Here is a 19,287-nt window from a genome sequence, read left to right as displayed (position 1 = left end):
ATGACCATGGGTAAGAGCTTTTATTTTCACAATCTTAAGTGGAAAATTTTTCTAGAATTTGGCTTTGGGAGGGATTAGATTGCTGCCCCTGGGTACTGCATCCCACTGCTTCCCATCCATCTGCAATGTGGACTCACTGGCATGGTTGGCCCGCGTTAGCTGGCTTTGTGCATTGGAGCAGCTGGACGCCAGCCCAGGAGTTTCTGGAAGGCTGGGCCCAGCAGTTCTGTGCCCATGCTGGGCCAGAGCACACTGCTGTCTTGCAGGAGAGAAGGGAGTATCAGCCTCTACTCCACAGACTCAGCAGAGGCTTGACTTCAGATGTGAGCTGACCTTGAGGCAGGACCAGTCTGACTCAGGAATCCACTTTAAGGTGCTGTCAGGTCTCTGTGGAGCTAATGAATGGAGCAGGGGACCATGGGGGCAAAGGGTAGTCAGACAAATGGAAGGAGAGGCATCTTCATTTGGAACAAAAGCTGTCTGTTTTTAAAGACCCCGTAAATGGTTCAATATTTAAAAAAAAAATTTTTTTTTTAAAAACCAATTTTTAAAAACACTCTTGGGTTAAAAACATTGACTAAGGATATTTTACATAAATTAAATAGGGGAAGATTTGAATGGATGTTCTGTATAACTAACACAGAGTTTCTTTTCTGAAGAGAACTTTGGACTTTCGCCTATACCTGACACCTGAGCCATTGTTCTCTGATTAAAGGTGACATTTTTATCTATAGGAAAGTCATAATTCAAGATCAAAAAAGGAGCCCTTTTACAACGTTTTTACAATACCCCACCCTTGTGCCCCCACCCTCTACCACCCAACCAATCTCCAGGAATATCTTCTTTTTTTTTTTTTTTTTTGAGAGGAGTCTCACTCTGTTATCAGGCTGGAGTACAGTGGCATGATCTCGGCTCACTGCAACCTCTGCCTCCCATGTTCAAGCGATTCTCCTGCCTCAGCTTCCCGAGTAACTGGAACTACAGGCATGCGCCACCATGCCCAGCTAATTCTTGTATTTTTAGTAGACACAAGGTTTCACCATGCTGGCCAGGCTGGTCTCGAACCCCTGACCTCAGGTGATCTGCTCGCCTTGGCCTCCCAAAGTGCTGGGATTACAGGCATGAACCACCGTGCCCGGCCCCCAGGAATATCTTATATTAAATACAGGAGTTGATAGGCAGGCTTATCTTTCATTTCCACCCACATCCATCCCTCCTCCCCATCCTCTGATCAGCTGGAAAAATTTGGAAAGATGGAAAAGAGATTATTCCAGCACAGGGGAAGGAAGATCACTTGTCAGATTGCTAGGAAAAGCATACAATGCTCAGTTAAACTTGAATTTCAGATGTACAACAAATAATTTTTTAGTATGTCTCAACTATTGCATTATTCATTGTTTATCTGAAGTTCACATTTAACTGGGTGTCCTGTACTTTTATTTGCTAAATCTGACAACCCTATTTGGCAAATCTGGGTCACAGGGTATCAGGCCGACTGGAAAAGACAGTCAAGGAATGAAGGATAAGTTTAGATGAAAGGGAAGAGGCCCATGGAGGAGGAGTTGGACTGTATTCTGTAGAAAATGGGGACCAATTGAAGGTGTCAGTGTTTTTTTTAAGTAACATTTATTGTGGGATTTTTTTAAATTGTAAAAGCAAGTATGCTAATTGTACTATATTTGGAAAGTACAGAAAAGTATAAAAGAATATAATTCCCCTTAATTTCACCAACCAGCAGTAACAACTGTCGACACCTTGCTGTTAACTGCCTGAAAACTGATGCCAGTTTTCACATTCTCAGGCCCATTTTGACAGCTCTATTGAAAACTGGAACCATATCGCCTGCTCTTCATGCCCCCTTTCTGCTTTATTTTTTCCTCCATAATATTTATTTCCTCCTTAGAACCTTCATGTGAAAAAAAAAATATTTCCTCCTAATGTATGATTCATTTGGTTAACTGATTTACTGCCTGGCTCTCAGTGGGTGGGACTTCTGTCTACTTTATTCACTGTAATACGAGTGCCTAGAATTATGTCTGACACATAGTAATAAGTATCCATTGTAATGAACAAATAAATTATCCTTCTGGTTTCTTTTCTCGATTATATATGCTTTTGATTATTTCCTTATGTAACCATAATAGATTTGTTGCCCAACAGGCACAGCAAGTCAGTCAGCTGAAACCTGGTTGCAGCAGAGAAAGAGGTTTAATTGTAGGGCCACCAAATGAGGACATGGAAGGGAACTTCAAATCCATCTCCCCAAAGAATTTGGAGCTAGAGATTTTAAAGATTTTGGAGTGGACCAAAGTGATTGGCTGAAGAGTGCAGGGTGAAGTCATGGGACAGGGAGATGAAGAAGCTGTATTACCATGCTGAGAAAACAGTTCCTTCGTGGAGGTCTTAAACTAGTTGTCATCATGTGTTCTGCTGAAATTCAGGATCTGCTTAAGCAATTCTTTAAAAAAATTGTTTTTAATTTAATAATTTTGTTTTGTAGAGTTGGGATCTTGCTTTGTTGCCCAGGCTGGTCGCGAACTCCTGGCTTCAAGCAATCCTCCTGATTTGGCTGATTCTTATGTCAGAAATCCTACGTATAGCAACAACGGGGATATGACTGGTCAGTATCTAGTGTTACATAACTTTTGGTTTCAAAGCAGTGAGTCAAAGTGCAGCCTGATTAAGGCTTAATTATAATTATATTTCTGTCCAGAATGATTGTTAACCCTGTGAGGATGGCTTCACTTAGGGAAAATTTTTAGACATGAAATTGCTGGGCCAAAAGGTCTTAGGTGCATTTAAAAATGATTTTGGTATATATTGCCCACATACAGTCCAGAGGGGCTAAACTGGCTCACATTGCAGCTGCAGGATTGTGGAGTGCCTGCACTGAAGTTTGGAATAGAGGGAAGAGGAGATGAGCATGCTCCATCCAGTAGGAGGTGGAAGGGTCGGGAGACCCCTCGTGAAGAGCTGGAAACTCTGATCTGGGGTTGGGGGGATGGAAGGTGGGCTCTGCAGTGATATGGGAGTTCATCTGTGTGTTCTTTTGCCAGGACCTCCATAACAAAGTACCACAGGCTGAGTGGCTCTAGCAGCGGCAATTTATTTTCTCAAAGTTCTGGAGGCTGAGAGTCCAAGATCAAGGCTGTTGCTTGTGAGGCCTCTCTCCTTGGCTTGCAGACGGCCGTCTACTCACTGCGTCCTCACAAGGTCTGTCTTCACGTGGAGCATCCCTGGCGCCTCTCTGTGTGTCCAAATCTCTTCTTATGAAGACACCAGTCAGATTAGACAAAGGCCCACTGTGATGGGCTTATTTTAACCCTAAGGACTTTGACTTTTTTCCTTCTCTTGCCCAAATTTCTACCTAAGTGGCCTGGGGAGTGATGCTCTACAAACAGTAGAGTCTCATCAGAGGGGTTTTATTTAACCCTATATAATGTGGCCTACTTTCCAAACTGGCTCTGGCATAACATAACAAATAAGGAAAGAAATCAAAACATTTTAACCCCAAATATATTTCCTTGCCATATCTTGAAATTGCCCTGCAAAGTCGTCTCTCGTGGGGGAAAAATCTACATTCTATAGAGAATCCCCTTTTCTCTTTTTTCAGGTCCAGGAGATAATCAACTAAGAGTCTGGCACCCTTTTTGAGTCTAATAAAAACCATTTACAATCTATTCTCTCTGAAGCCTGCTACCTGAAGGCTTCCTCTGCACATTAAGAACTTTGGGCCAGGCGCGGTGGCTCACGCCTGTAATCCCAGCACTTTGGGAGGCCAAGGTGAGCGGATCACAAGGTCAAGAGATAGAGACCATCTTGGCTAACGCGGTGAAACCCCGTCTCTACTAAAAATACAAAAAAGTTAGCAGAGCTCTGTGGCGGGCGCCTGTAGTCCCAGCTACTCGGGAGGCTGAGGCAGGAGAATGGTGTGAACCAGGGAGGCTGAGCGTGCAGTGAGCCGAGATTGCACCACTGCACTCCAGCCTGGGCAACAAAGCAAGACTCTGCCTCAAAAATAAATAAATAAATAAATAAATAAATAAATAAATAAAAGTAATAAAACAACTTTGGTCTTGGCTGGGTGCAGTGGCTCATGTCTGTAATTCCAGCACTTTGGGAGGCCGAGGCAGACGGATTACCTGAGGTTCGGAGTTGGAGACCAGCCTGACCAACATGGAGAAATTCTATCTCTACTAAAAATACAAAAAAATTACCCGGGCGAGGTGGTGCATGCCTGTAATCCCAGCTACTCGGGAGGCTGAGGCAGGAGAATCGCTTGAACCTGGGAGGCAGAGGTTGCGGTGAACCGAGATCGGGCCATTGCTCTCCAACATGGGCAACAAGAGTGAGACTCCGTCTCAAAAAAAAAAAAAAAAGAAAAGAAAAAGAAAAATAACTTTGGTCTCTTTGGGAGGTTGAGGTGGATGGATCACAAGGTCAGGAGTTCAAGACCAGGCTGGCCAATACGGTGAAACCCTGTCTCTACTAAAAAATACAGAAATTAGCCAGGCATGGTGGCACACCCCTGTAATCCCAGCTACTTGGGAGGCTGAGGCAGGAGAATCGCTTGAACCTGGGAGGCGGAGTTTGCAGTGAGCCAAGATCGCATCATTGCACTCCAGCCTGGGCAACCAAAGCAAAACTCTGTCTCGAAAAAAAAAGAAAGAAAGAAAGAAAAAAACGCCCTGTTTTTACTACCTCCAGTTTCGAATTTCTATTTTTAACTAAATAAAATCTAGCTCTCTTGTCGGGAGACTGGTTATAGGGTATCTCTGTGTAAGCTGTCCCTTGACTTCATTCCGACCCCACCGTCCCTGACTTATCTTGAAGCCTAAAAATCCTTTTGAAATCCCATGTGCATTTTACTTTTCTTATAATATTCTTTCTAGTCACACTTCAAATGCACTTTAAGTCATTTGCCTTGAGGCTTTCGAAAAAGATAGTGCCCATTCACACTCCAACCAGCAACGTATGAAGTGTCCCATTTTTCTACATCCTCGTCAGCTCGGGACATTTTTGAAAAATTTTGCCAATCTGATGAGTACAAAGTTTATCTCATTTTTGTATTTGTATCTCATTATTTGTATTTTCCTGAGTAGTAGGGAAGGAGTTGAACTTTTTCTTAATTTTAGAATTTATTTTAAAATGCCTTTGAATTTCTATTTCTATTTCTATCCATTGTTCATTTTCTACAGTTTTCCTGTTTTGACTAAAATATTTTATTTTGGAAAGACTTAATATAGAAAATAATAGAAAATCATATAACAAGCACCTTATAACCACAACCTAGAATTAACATTTTGCTATGTTTGCCTCAGATTTTAGAAAATTAAATTTTACAGATAAATTTGAGGTTCCCTCTGTCCATTTAGTTTTCTTCTTAGTTCCATTGCTCTCTCTCTCTCTCTCTCTCTCTCTCTCTTTCCTCCCAGAAGTAAATACTGCCATAAATTTAGTATGTATCCTTTCAGACCTTGTGTTTAAACTTCTATCACACATATGGAAACTGTAGACTATATGAAGTATTGTGTGTTTCTAAGTGTATGTAAATCATTGCATACTCATTACTGTTTTGAGACCTAGCCATAGAACTACATACAGATCACTGGTTTTCCCCCAGAGGTTTTGTCCCCCAGGGACATTTGGTCATGCTTGGAGACATTTTTGTTTGTCCCAACTGGGGGATGGGAGTGCTACTGGAATCTAGTGGTAGAGGCCAGGGATGCTGATAAACATCCTACAGTGCACAGGAGCACCCCACACCAAAGAATTATCCAGCCTAAAATGTCAACAGTGCTGTAATTGAAAAACCCTGATATAGTATTTATTCAGTATTTTGCTTTTATAAACAATACTACACTTAACACTGTTACATGCATCTCTGAGTGCACATGTGCAAAGTTTTCTCTAGAGGGGCCGAATCACACAGGGCGTAAGGAGGCTCTAGAGGCTACCTGGGTTCAAGTCCCCATTCCACTATTTACTTGCTGAATGACCTTTGGGGCAAATTACTTAATTTCTCTTGACCTCCATTGACTTGTCCTCAAAATGGGAATAATAATACTTCCCTATATAAATGAGTTAATATGCAAAATGCTTGGGACTGTGCCTGGCACATGGTAAGCATTCAAGAAATTTTAACTTTTATTTGCTGGTAGTCGTATTTTCATCATCATCATTATCATTACATAACCTTGAAATGAAAGTACACTGTTTAAATTCTACTAAATATTTTTAAATTACTGTAATTTATACTATCACCAGTAGGGTATAGGAGTACCTATTTCTCTATGTCCTTGGCTATATTTGATATTCCAGACTTAAGCTATAAAATGATATCTTATTTTACTTTAATTGGCCTTTTCTTTTCTTTTCTTTTCTTTTTTTTTTTTAGAAAAGGTCTTCCTCTGTTACCCCAAGCTGGAGTGCAGTAGGGCGGCTAAAGTGCAGTGGCATGATCACGGCTCACTGCAGACCCGGCATGGTCATGGCTCACCCAATCCTCCTGCATCAGCCTTCCAAGTAGCTGGGACTGTGGGTGCGTGCCACCATGCCTGGCTAACTTTTGTATTTTTTGTAGAGACAGGGTTTCACCATGTTGTCCAGGTTGCTCTTGAACTCCTGCCCTCAAGAAATCTGCCTGCCTTGGCCTCACAAAGTGCTGGGATTATAGGCACGAGCCAATGAGCTCAGCGTGCATTTTCAAGATTGCTGTTTTCATATACTTATTGGTTAATTGGTTTTATTGCTTTGCAAATTTCCATTTCATTCTCTGTTCATTTTTTTGATTTACTATTTAATAAAAACATAATGTAAAAAGCATTAAAAAAAGAAAAAAACAATGTATTTATACAATTAAAAATTCACAAAATGTAATATATCGTTCAAAGAAAAGCCTCTCTTCCACCCCTGTTCCCCGGCTAGTCAGTCCCTCTCCTTACAGACAATCATTGTTAGTTATTAGATTCTTATCCTTCCAGAAAGAACTTTTATGGATATTCAAGAAAATAAGTATATTTTTTCTACCCAAATGGTAGCATAGTACATGCATTTTTCTGCATTATTTGTTTTTTTCTTTCTTCACGTAACCATGTATCTTGGTCATATTTTCCATTTGTAAATGAAGAACTCCCTGATTCTTTTTTATTTCTATTCAATTATAAAGCTGGGCTATAATTTATTTAAACATTTCCATACTGATGTACATTTAGGTTGTTTTCTAATATTTTGCTAATGCAAACATTACCACAAAGTCCAAAATAAATTTATATGTGTGAGTATATCTGTAGACTAGTTTCCCAGAGGTGGAATTTCTGGGATAAAGGGAACGAGCATTTGTAGTTTTGAAACATATCACATTATTTTCCTCCATAGACATGCTACCAATTCACATTGGGCCAGAAATGTGAACCCTGAGGCCGGGGAAGCTTCTGTAGCTGGAATCCTGAGGCAGGGAGGCTTGTGTAACATGGTGGGGCTGTTTAGTCTGACAACTGAGCTGCCTCTGGCCTTCACTGGCCTCTGAAAAGGTGTCTCATCCCATTAGTTTTGGCTGGTCCCCTCCAGATCTGTGCACCTGCTGCTGCATGGCTCTGTGTCTACTTTCTTGTATGTGATAGCTGTCTCATGTGCATTAGAGCTCTGCATCATTTCCTGTTCTATGGCTAATTTTTATAAACTCTATGCCTCAGAATTGGCTTGGAAGTCCTTTGGAACTAACACAGTACCCACTCTCTCAAGACCCTAGCCCTTGCAAATTGGAGACTTTGGTTTCAGACTACTGAGCCTACTAAGAGTTTAAGATTTCCATTCAAGGGCTGGGCACCGTGGCTCACGCCTGTAATCTCAGCACTTTGGGAGGCTGAGGCAGGTGGGTCATCTGAGGTCAGGAGTTCAAGACTGGCCCGGCCAACGTGGTGAAACCCCGTCTCTATTAAAAATACAAAAAATTAGCTGGGTGTGGTGGTGGGTGCCTATAATCCCAGCTACTTGGGAGGCTGAGGCAGGAGAATCTCTTGAATCTGGATGTCAGAGGTTGTAGTGAACCGAGATCATGCCATTGCACTCCAGTGTGGGCAATAAGAGTGAAACTCTGTCTCAAAAAAAAAAAAGAAGAAAGAAAAAAAAATATGTGTGTGTATATATACGTATATATGTGTGTGTGTGTGTGTGTGTATATATTTTATATATATATATATATATATCCATTCAGTCCAGTGGATGGATAACCCGGGATAACAATAATAATTCTGAGACAGTAAAGCACCTTTGAAACACTATAGATTCTCCCTTTTTATGTCTAAATTTCTTTCCTCATGAAGCCATCAGTACCTGTGTGGTGATAGTTGTTTGAAACTCTCCAGTGGTGTTCATATGAGTATTTTCATTCTCTCTGCTGGCTTGCCCAGCTTCATTGAAATACCAATGTTCTATTAAAATATTTGTTTATCATTTTTAAAGATTACTATTTGTTTTCATTAATGCTGAAACAAGAAAGAATAAAGAAGACTTAATGTGGAATAGGAAACCTGGAATTAAGTCTGAGATCTGTCAATTATTAGCTGGATGAGCTGGAACAATTAGTAGTGTCTCTAAACCAGGGGTTATCAATGTGTGAGCCCCCATCAGGAGCATCAGCATCTCCAGAGAATTTGCTTAAGATGTCAGTCATCAGGCTCCACCAAGGACCTGTTGAAACAGAAAGTCTCTGCTGGAGTTCGGCAACTCTGAATTTTAACAACTTTTCCAAGTGATTCTGAAGAACACCGAGTTGCTTTGTTTGAGAAAGGATAAAGATAATTTCTCACAGGTGAGACTTAAATGAGGTAATATAAGCAAAATAAATCTATAAATCAGGGTCATAATGTCAAATGCCTTCAAGGGCCGAGGAGACGTGAGATAGCAGAGAGTGGTGGGGAACATAGCCACCCTCTCTCTAAAGGCATCTACATTATCATTATTTTCTAAATCATCATGCCAGTCAAACAAAACCTGTCAAAAGTTAAATTATGCTTCTAGGGGCCGGCAGTTTAGGAGTGTAAGTAAAACAATTTACAGATGTTAGGCTGTTTTAATTTAACCCGAAAGCAAACAAACAGAAAGGTCTGGAGATATAACATTTCTGAAAGTCTTTGGTTTATGGCAGTTGCTATAAGGGGAGCCACGTAATTTATAGTCTGAACTGGACATTTCTGAAAGTGAAAGGAGGTGCTATTAATAATTACACCAGGACAAAGTGAAACTCAGGATGGTTCCAGGCAAAGCAGAGTGTATGATCACTCTGGTTATTATTACAAAGTCATCCACAAGCCCTGTTTGACTAAGATTAAGATCAGATAAAAATTAATGGTGTACTTCTTGTTGGGGACAGATAGCTGATAATGGAGAGTGGGGAGGTGAGGGTGGAAGCTATACTAAGGGAAGGGGTAGGGAGGAAGTACCCCTTTTTTTTAAGACAAGAGGCAAGGAGGGAAGGTTAGGGCATGAATGTACAGAAGGGAATGTATGTGACACTGGTTGATATATTCCTAGTCAGAACAAAAGCCATAGGAGAAGGCAAGTCAGGGATCAGAGAAGCACCAAGAAGGAAGAAGAAGCACATATAGACAGAATTGGCAAAGCAAAGAATGGGCGTGGAGACACCAGCATCCTGGAGACGTACAGAGAAAAAATCAACAGAGGACAGACTACTACAGATGCTGTGGGGAGGCAGAAGATCACCGGGGCAAGAGCAAAGTACAAAAACAAAGAACAACTTTTCAGAAAGGAAGTTCCTTGCCTCTCCTACTGAACTAGGGAGTGGTTGGTTGGCGCTGTGACTGGAAATTCCCCAAGGTAGGTGATGATAACCTCCACGTTTTCACAAAATTCTGTGAGGAACCAAAGTACCTGAGGTAGAGAATTGCCCTTCCCTTACTTTCCAGATGCTCCACCAATGCTTGAACTTTGCATACAAGATACTCAAAGCATTGCAGTGAACTGGCTGTGACCTTTCAGTAGGCATCACCACCCACCCCTCCACTCCCTACTCAGAGCTGATTGGGAAATCCCCTGTGAGTGGTGTTAGGTGTCCCGGTCATTCTGATCTTAGTCAACCACCATACAAACATACCTTTAGTCCAAAGTTCAGGACAACTTATCTCACTTTATAAGCAGCCTATTACACATTCAAAATATCCATTTGTTCTTAAGAGGTAGCAAGGTAGGACTGCCCATCTGTTTTCCTCTTTTTATAATATTTTCTAGATCCTAAATTTTACCATTTTCTATCATTTCTTTATTTTTTTCCTCCCTCTTCTTTTCCTCTCTCTCTGCTCTTCTAACTAATTGGCAGAACCTCTAACCTCCACCTTCTCTGACTCCCTTCTCCTTTATCCTAGAGACAGTATCCACATTGGACTCCGGGACTCCTACAGACTTGGCACAGCTTCCTACAGTCTTGAAACAGCCCTGCTGTTCTGTCACGGCCAGTGGGTAGTTTGTGAACAAACTGCGAGAGGAAGTGATCTGCCCCATCTGCCTGGACATTCTGCAGAAGCCTGTCACCATCGACTGTGGGCACAATTTCTGCCTCAAATGCATCACTCAGAGTGGGGAAACATCATGTGGATTTTTCAAATGTCCCCTCTGCAAAACTTCCGTAAGGAAGAACACAATCAGGCTCAAGTGGCTGTTGGCGAATCTGGTGGAGAAAATCCAAGCTCTACAAGCCTCTGAGGTGCAGTCCAAAAGGAAAGAGCCTACATGCCCAAAGCACCAGGAGATGTTCTATTATTTCTGCAAGGATGATGGGAAGTTCCTCTGTTTTGTGTGTCGTGAATCCAAGGACCACAAATCCCATAATGTCAGCTTGATCGAAGAAGCTGCCCAGAATTATCAGGTAGGCATTTGAGGTTCCCCCATCAGCCCAGGAGTTCAGTGAGGCCCTGGAAACCGCTACCTTCCCACTGAGGGTTTGCACCTCATTGCCCCCACCCCTTGGGCTTGAGTGGGCAGCTCGCAGTCAGGCACAGTGGGTTCAAAGAGCTGAGTCTGGGGAACTGCTGACTCTAAATCAAGGCGCAATGGAGAATGGAAAGGATGTGAAAATTTGACTCAGAAGGTTTGGGCTCAAGTCCCGTCTTGTGAGTTTACTGTACAACCTGCAAGGAATCACTTTACCTCTCTGAACCTCAGGTATCTCACCTTTCAAATGGCAAAAACAAAACATCTCTCTTAAGTTGTTGGTAAGACAGATGAAGGGAAGTTTGTAGGAGTTCTTTGATCATTCCAAAGCACCATCCATAGTCCTAGTAAGTCATAAATAACCATGTTCTGGTCACTTAGGACACTCAGGCTCCAGATTTCTCCCTTCCCAGCAACCCCTTTCCCCACCAGCTTGAGAACGGCGAGTCCTTAATAATTACACAAGGACTCACCTGGAGAGTGTTACCCACTCTCCTAAGAGACCAGGAGGATTTAATGAGGCCCAGAAATCTCCAGGCACAGCCTGCCCAAACGGCCCTCTCTCCACAGGGGCAGATTCAAGAGCAGATCCAAGTCTTGCAGCAAAAGGAGGAGACAGTACAAGTGAAGGCACAAGGTGTACACGGCGTCCGGGTCTTCACATAAGAAAAATTCCATCCCACCATCTCTGGAAGCAGAAACATCTCTGCCAAAGCTCCTGGAATCCCCTGTTACACTGACCCCTCAGAAAAAGATCCAGTGATAAAGAGTGGCGCAGAGCGGAACACAGCGCCAGAGGAACAGACTGGGACAGAGGGCCTGGCGTGGCGGGTTGGGCCATGTCCTCTCCTCTGCGCCTCAGCACATGACCCGCCAGGCGGCATCACCTCCCGCGTCGGCCTCATTATCACAGCGGGCTGACTGCTCAGTCTCCATCTGCAGACGAGGTGGGACACGGAAAACCCTTAGAATCCCAAGTACAGGTTTTTAAGGCCCAGTTGCGCCCTCAGCGGATTCCCCAATTAGAAAACGAAGACATTGGCCGGGCGCGGTGGCTCACGCCAGTAATCACAGCACTCTGGGAGGCTGAAGATCGCTTAAGCCCAGTAATTTGAGACCAGCCTGGGCAACATAGCGAGACTCCCGTCTAAAAACAAACAAACAAAAAAACTAGCAGGGCGTGGTAGCACAGGCCTGTCGTCCCAGCTACTAGAGAGACTGGGAGATGAAAGTATTGTTTGAGCCTGGTAGGTTGAGGCTGCAGTGAGCCGTGATCGTGCACTGCAGTCCAGCCTGAGTGACAGAGTGAGAGCCTTTCTCAAAAAAAAAAAAAAAAAGAGAGAGAGAGAGAGAGAGGGAAAATGAAGACATTGTGACCCCACTTACCTATTTTCCTGTGTGTGTGAGAGAAATAAAATCTATATGAAAGATTATAAACTGAAAAGCCTTCTGGAAATGTATTAGACACTTCGTTGAAGGCAAGTAATAAACCATAAATTAATAATTTCGCTTAAAGCTGAGCACTTAGTAGGTGCTTTTAAATGTTTCTTCTCCTCTCCTTTCCTTTCTTCCAGGTCTGCCCTGGCACATTGCTCTGGTTGGGAATTCCATATAAACTTAATAAAATTAATGGCTGAATAAAGTGGGCTAGAAGGACCTTTGAGGCCATCCTTTCACCCTCTGCCTATCCCTGTTTCTTAGGACCAGGTAGAACATGAGAAGCAAAGGATCCTTACAGAATTTGAACGCCTGCATCAAGTCCTAGAGGAGGAGAAGAATTCCCTGTTGTCACGGATTTACTGGCTGGGTTCTGAGGGAGCTGAAGCAGGGAAACACTGTAGCCTCCACTGAGCCACAGTCGAACTATCTCAAGAAGCTCATTGATTCCCTAAAGACCAAGCAGAACATGCCACCCAGGCAGCTGCTGGAGGTGAGTCCCTTGGGGGCAGAATTGCAGAGAGGTAGCAACCCATCCCTAGTCTCAGGTCAGAGTATGGACCACTGGCAGAATACCTGAGATTGCCCCACCATCCTACCTCCAGCCCAGTGCTGTCCAAAAGCAATATGTGAGCCGCATGTATTAGAATGAAAATGTGAGCCACATATGTAATTCATAAATATAATTCTGGCCACATGTGTGATTTAGAAATGTAATCAGCCACATATGGAATTACAAATTTTTCTAGTTAGCCACATTAAAACGATAAAAGTGAAATTAATTTTAATAAAATATTTTAACTCAATATATCTGAAATATTATCCTTTCAGCCTGTAATGAATATTTTAAAAGTATTAATGAGACATTCACATTCCGGGTTTTTGGTGGCGTTTTTTTTTTTACACTGAGTCTTTGAAATTGTGTGTATGTTTTTCACTTTGGCACATCACTGGGCTGGTGGCTCTCAGGGAAGCTGCCCATGCTTGTCCCACTACCTAGCCCCAGGCTATCTTGTGCTGTCTTGGGGCTGCAGGACACTGGGGGAAGGGTGCTGGGCCAGATGCAGCTCCCCATCTAGAGGTTCTACCCTACAGCTCTTCACTCAGTCCAACATCCCTACAGGAAATCTAGGCCAGGAATGGGCCATTGTCCCCAACTTCTGGGCTCATCCTCTACCTGCAAAAGGAGTCTCTTATGCCCTGCTCCTATTTCCGGCAGGGGTGAACCGGGAGATGAAGGCACTCGGCCTCTCTTTGCAGAAGCTCTGTCTTCATTCCCCCTCTCAAGCCCTCGTTCATAGGGAAGAGGGCAGGACTGCCATCCAGGCTTTAGGATAGTGGGGCCTCCCTCTTACACCAGCTGGCTCCTGGGTGGTTAGCCCCACAGTAGGCCTTCTGAAGCTGAAGGGTGAAGCCTCAAGGCTCTCTTTGTCCTGAGCACCTACCTTTGTCAGGCAGTGAGAAAGGGGCTAGCTCTGCACTGTCCAATTTGGTAGCTGCTAGCCACATGTGCCGACAGGCACTTGAAATGTAGGTAGTCCACATTCAAACTTGCTATATGTGAAGAATCATTAATTTCACAAGATTGATTGTAAAAAGAAACTGTAAAAGACAGCAATAATTTTTATAATACATGTTGAAATAACATTATTTTGAGAATATTGAGTTAAATAAAATATATAATTAAAGTTAATTTTACTAGTTTCTTTGTACTTTTTAAATATGACTACTAGAAAATTTAAAAATATATAAGTGACTCACATTTGTGACTCATATTACATTCATACTGGACAGTGCTAGGCTAGGCAACCACCACAGGAAAGCAGAAAGGGCATCTCTCAAGGGTTTCATACCTTCCTGGTCCAATAAGAATATGAGAGACAAATGCAGCTTCCACTTCTCCCAGGCTTTTCAAATCAGTGCCTTGCTGTGTGACACTGAGCTCTTTGCTCAACCCCTCTGGACTCTCACCATTTCATCCCATTCTTTATTCCCCAGACCACCTCCAGGCTGATAGGAAAAAAGATGAAAGCAGATTCTTCAAAAGCGTTAATAATAATGACATGAAGGGCTGTAAGTGAGAAACGACGGTTGGTTGCTCCTGCCATTTGGGGAAAGTGAGAAAAGGGGAAGAATTGTGTCTCTATGATTAGAGAAGGCCAGATATAAGTGAATGCCCATTCCTCAGCCAATTGAGACAACAGGCATATTGTTGTTTTGTTATTTTAAACTAAGGTAACTCACAAAACAGTGACTAATCCCAAACTTTGAAGTATTCAGAAGTAATAGAAAATTACAAATGTATTTCTTCACTCATAGAGACAGGGAGGAAAAAGTGGGACAAGAAGGAGGCAGCTCCACCTCTGTAGTATTCGCTGCCCTTACAGGGCACCAGGTTTCTGGGCAAACTCCTCTGGGTGTGAGGTCAGGACAGCTCAGGGGATAGAGACCCACTGCAATAACAGCCTGTGCTAAAGTCATTAGAGATGGTTCTGCCACCTAAGATAATAACAGTAGAAGTACTGTTTCTTAAAGGACCACTATATGCACATCTAATATTTCAAAACCCCACAACTATCCTCCAAGGTAGGTGTTACTATCTGCGACTTACAGTGAGGTCCATGCAGCTTCCGGGAGGGGAGGTAAGTTATCCAGGTCATATGATTATTAAGTGAAAGAGAGAGAATTAGAACTCCTTTCTCCAAAGCCAGAAACTACACAATGCATGCCAAAGCCAGAGAGCAGGATTTGGGGATCCTATTCCACCAGCATTTCTCCATGAAAGGAGCTACCGGTGTTTAGAAAGGCCGTCTTTGTGATGCTGCATGACTTTTGCCCTGTTAAATGCTTAGCATCCCAGGCCCCAGAAAGCTCTATAAGCCAGTAGAGAACCCCCTTCTTGTCACTGAGACAACCTGAAAGGTTTCCACACTTCCCCCTGGGTGGGGAATAGGCCCCACTGAGAACCATTGACTGTTTGGATGGATGATGGCAGGGTGCTTGTTTTTGTTTTTAATTTGCAGCTTCTGGTTATCAAGACCAAATTGGTTTTCTCTCCCCAATTCCTAGGGGCCTTGTTACAGAAAAATAATCATAAAATGAACAAAACCTCAGAGCCCAGGTCATCTTCTCCAGGTAAGAGTCCTGTCTCTGAATACTAAGGGACCTCCAAGTCTACAGGTGGTCAAAATGCTGTATCCACCCAATTCCACCAAATGGAATAAATGAATAAATGAATGAATTCATTTATTCCATTTCCTCAGTTCCTCCCTAAATTACACCTCTGCCAGGAAACAGTGGGTGCCCCGACTTGTTCGGTTGTACCTTCTTGAGTTTCACCTCCATCTCTCCTGCTGTATGTAGAGCTCAGCTGTGCTGTCTGGGAATGGAGGATTGCTGCTGAGGTGCTCCCACTGACCTCTTTTCTCCTTTCCTTCTCCCGCAAAGGCGGCAGAACAACTACATCGGGGCCACCAAATCGCTCCTCCTCAGCCATGCCACTCCCTGTTTCGGGCCTCCTCTGCTGGGAAAGGCACTCTTCCAGTGTCTCCTGGCCTCTTATGCTGAGATTTCTGGTCAAGGAGCCAGCTCTCAGGACACAAAGACAGTTGGCGCTGCGCTGTCCGAGGAGCTCCATGCGGCAGTGAGTGAGTGACTGACAGCGATCCGGGCTTGTTTTGTGAGGTTCCTTCAAGTCAAACCAGCTCAGAGAACACGGGGAGCGGTGGTGCTACACGGACTTCGGAGCATAAGAGTAGCGCTGAATGAGTAACTGAGAGCGACCAGGGTTCTTGACTTAGTGGAATTGGGTCGAAGGAGTGGAGAAGGGGAGAGCTCGGGCTACTGAGAGTGGAGATGGGGGCGGGGGCGGTGGTGAAGAGTTGGAGAAGGAACGGACGAGTTCTTGAGCAAAAGGAGGGGAAAACACAATCTCCAGCCATCCCGCCCCACGCTTGACTTCTTATCACTTTGGCTGTGGTGCCGCCTAGTGGAAAAAGGAAGTCCCTGCAGCAGTCCCCGCACTCTTTAAGCAGCTGTTTACCGAAGGCACCAGTTCAGCCAGCAGTGAAGTCCAGAGATGAGCAACGCCAATGGGTCACAGTCCGTCAAACCCCATAAGCCCGCCCACTCTCGCTTTTCCTTACATTCCCACATCCCCCTTCTCTCCCAACCCCTCATATCAGCAAGGGAAATTAATTAATGCGATTTGATAAATCAGTAGACAGAACGAGTCCCCATTCTGAAATATTTAACAGACTGGAACCACCACGCAAGCCTCTGTAATGGGTGGATGGAGACACTTCTAGCTTTAAATAAACTGTGACTGAACGTAGAATCCTGGTAAAAGTGTGTGTGTGTGGCGGGGGATGACTACTCCTCCTTTTGTATTCCAACACTTCACTCATCCCTGTGTTTGAGGAACTCCACTTTAGAAAATTACTGGCGCTCAGAAAGTCTGAGCCTCGACATCTCTTATACTAGACTCAATTCTTGTCTTAGACATGGGAATTAGGGGCCACGGGAAAAGGGCAAGGAAGAGATGGTCTCATCTTCGGGTGTTGAAATGATCTCACCACCACCACCAATGGGGAACTTCTCTCTGCGCCCACAGAACAACACATCGTGAAATTCAGGGATTAACTTTGAGGAGGAGGACGCGGGGCCGGGCCTAAGACTTCTCTGGGGACCACAAAGGCAGTGACTGGGAAGAGAAAGCCTTTCTGACTTCATGGAGAGGGGAGCGGGTGTCAGAGGAAGAAGGTAGAGGGTTTGGACATCTTGACCCGTGGTTGGCCACCTCTTTCTCCTCATCTTCACACAGCCCCTGTGACACTGGACGCAGCCTCGGCCCACCCGGACCTCATCCTTTCCCAGGATCTAAAGATAGTGACTCTGTATCTCGCATCCCAGGGCAGTTCGAAGAAGCCGGGAGACCACCGACGCTTCTACCGCTTCCGCTGCGTGGTGGGCTCGCTGGGCCTTTACTACGGCCGCGGCGCCTGGGGGGCGGGGCTCCAAGGGCCCGGGGGCGGGGCCTGCGTGCTGGACGTGGCCTTGAAGCTGATTCCTAGGCGGGGCTTCCTGGAGGTGGAGCCCTTGACCGGCTTCCGGGCGCTGCACATCACCGGCTCCGAGTGCCCGGCGCTCACCGAGAGCGGTTCCCGGGAGGATCTCCCGGTCTGTCCGAACAAAGTGGGTGTCCACGTGGATTACGAGGGCGGAGAGGTAGTCTTCTACGACGCCACCTCTAGCCCCCACATCTACACTTTCCATGCCTCCTTCCCGGGGCAGATCTCCTTTTTCCAGCTTCTGTTTTCCGGCACCCTGGGTCCCTAGAGTTGTTCTTTGCCTTCCTCTGCATCTCCTCCTCACTTGCTCCTCGCCCCCACCAGACCACTTTGGGATGTGCTGCAGCTGGAAGGGTTGAAGCTAGGCTTCCAGCAGCCCTATGGGAAGGTTACACCCTTCGGGCTTCCTCCTGATCCAGTGCTGATTTCTCTGACCCTGCTTTAAATACTTCATTTTTCAGTTCCTCTCTCCTTACAATATGCCTGGGTCGAAAAGAAAGGCTCAAATACACTAAAAGGCTATACACTAGGCTGTTCATTGCAGCACAGTTGGTAACAGGATAAGACTGGAAACGTTAAAAATGCTGCCACGTGCAAGCATCCAGCTGCATCCTGGTTAAGACAGACGTAGGGGACTGGACCACTGACCCCGGCTTGTCCCCCTGGCTCCTCCTCCATCTTACCTCCTGCAGCCCCTGTGGCCCTGCACAGGGCTTTGACCCATCTGAACCTCATCCTGAAAACCGACATACGCAAAACTTTTCTGGTTCTCCATAGTACTCAGAAACCAAAATGAATCAGGGCCAGATGTATCCTCCTCTCAAACCCACATCACCATCCGCAACAAAAGTCTTGATCATTCCTAGTGTCGCCATGTGAGGGACTGAAGTTAAACCCAGAGAAGGACTGCTCCGGTTTCCTGAGTGAGCCCAAAAAAGTAAAAGGGCGAGGAGGTTGGAAACACAGAGAAGAAATTACCTCTGGACAGTAAAACCCACGATTTGCGCCGTTGTTTGGGGTGATTGTGGATTCCTTCCTCTTCCTCCCTTCAGCCCGGCTGGGGACTGGGGAGGCGGATGGGACAAGGAGTCTCTAGGCTTTTCCAGCCACCTCGCTCCAGTAGGGAGAAGGCGGTGTTGCAGGAGACGTGGGGAGTAGCCCGCCCGACCACCCTGCTGCCCGGCGGGCGGCTGCGCAGCGGGAGGGCGGGCCCAGGTGTCGGGGCGGGAAAGAGCCAACGCCCAGAGCGCGGATTCCAGGGGCGCGCAGTCAGCCCTGGCCAGGCTCCCCCAGCCAGTTCCCCCAGTCGCCCGCGAGGCGCCGCCGATTACATAAACAGCCTTCACCTCCCTGCGGAGGGGGACAACCAAGGGCTGGGGACACGCAGGTCGAGACCCGAAAGCAACGCCCCTCCGGACTTTCATTCAGAATCAGCCAGGACCGCCCAAATTCCCTATTTACAATTCTCACAGCCCTCGTCATGGTCATGGACTTCGCGCCTTTTGCCTTGTTTCTTTTCATTGTATACAGATTTAACTTCCTTACTACAAAGGGAGATCTTTCCCAAGTGTCTTAAGGTGATTTTATGCTTCCTGGCTCTACCAACCCCTGACACTTAGCACAGACCCTAGAACGGGGTACTTGATTAATAAATATTTACTAAATTAAAACCATGCCCTAATTTCTCTTTTCCCGCAAAAGACTGATGTCTTGGAAATCCCACTCAATTTTCGTGGACCAGCTCCACCTCACCTCCTCCAGGAAGCCTTCCCCATGCAGCGTTCCTGGTTCTTTCTGTTGGAAAAGTGTGCACATTCCCAAAGCCACTACAGCC

General features: G+C 45.0%; 1 pseudogene; it reads left to right on the top strand.

The window, feature by feature from the left end:
- On the top strand, nucleotides 1-17,721 carry LOC112622212 (annotated as a pseudogene).
- Nucleotides 17,722-19,287: the final 1,566 nt, after the last annotated feature.

Source organism: Theropithecus gelada, chromosome 4 (genome assembly GCF_003255815.1).
Source record: "Theropithecus gelada isolate Dixy chromosome 4, Tgel_1.0, whole genome shotgun sequence".
In the NCBI taxonomy this organism is placed as follows: domain Eukaryota; kingdom Metazoa; phylum Chordata; class Mammalia; order Primates; family Cercopithecidae; genus Theropithecus; species Theropithecus gelada.
This window is presented reverse-complemented; position numbering and strand designations above follow the sequence as displayed.